Consider the following 925-nt stretch of genomic DNA (forward strand, 5'->3'; position numbering starts at 1 on the left):
TCTTTGTTTTTTATTTATTTTTCTTTTTTATTTATTTTTTTTTTTTTATATTTTTATTTATTATTATATATCCACTATCATATATATGTATGATATTTTCTCTATTATGTATATTTTTTTACATTTATGTTGATCTGTTTTATATTGTGTGTATTTTTTATTTTCTTTATTTTCTTATAATATTTAATCTATCATATTTAATTTATATATTTTATATTATTAATATAATTTTTATTTTTATATATATATTTATTTTAATATCTTTATTAATATTATTATATTTAATATATTATTATTATATATAATATATATATAAATAATAAAGAATCCTTTTCTCTGCTCTCCCTTTGCTGTCTCCTTGGCCAAGAGCAATGTTTGTCTATCAACTTTGACAAGGAAGATGATCAGTGAACAGTGTTGAATTGGGAAAAAGTGGTTTGGCCTTGAGCCTATTTTTTAAAGTATTGCAATGTGAAACCGCTGTGTATCTTGACTGATGAGGGGAAAAGAAATATCCACTGATTAGATAGTTTTGGATGAAAAATATAAATTTTTTTTGGTTAAGAAAAGTGCTTTCAACAGAAACTGTCAGTAGAACTTCAGAGGTCAAGTTAAAAGGATATCTGTTTCACAGGCTTTGAGATCCTTTGCTGTGAGGTAGACACACACAGCCTGCATCCAAGTTGATCTCTTTAGAATCTACACTGTATTTGTTGCCTAGTCGGGTATTATTGTCTGGCCATAGCTCCTGAGGATGAGGGGAAAGGTGCTATAAATAGAAAGTTGGCAGAGTACAGTGAATTCTACAGAGACTTGAGGATACTGTGATGATAACAGTACTTGTAGTTGTTGTCATTGTGGAAATATTTGCTCCCGAGACAAAACTTCTGGTATATGAGAGTAAAGAGTAGATTAGACAGGTAAT

The 925-nt window shown here is 27.9% G+C and overlaps 1 protein-coding gene across 1 annotated transcript in view; it reads left to right on the forward strand.

Moving 5' to 3' along the window:
* The window catches only part of LOC119589202 (dihydrolipoyllysine-residue succinyltransferase component of 2-oxoglutarate dehydrogenase complex, mitochondrial-like), a 12,464-nt gene that overhangs the window by 6,739 nt on the left and 4,800 nt on the right, over positions 1 to 925 (forward strand). The window lies entirely within an intron of this gene.

Source organism: Penaeus monodon, chromosome 25 (genome assembly GCF_015228065.2).
Source record: "Penaeus monodon isolate SGIC_2016 chromosome 25, NSTDA_Pmon_1, whole genome shotgun sequence".
In the NCBI taxonomy this organism is placed as follows: Eukaryota; Metazoa; Arthropoda; class Malacostraca; order Decapoda; family Penaeidae; genus Penaeus; species Penaeus monodon.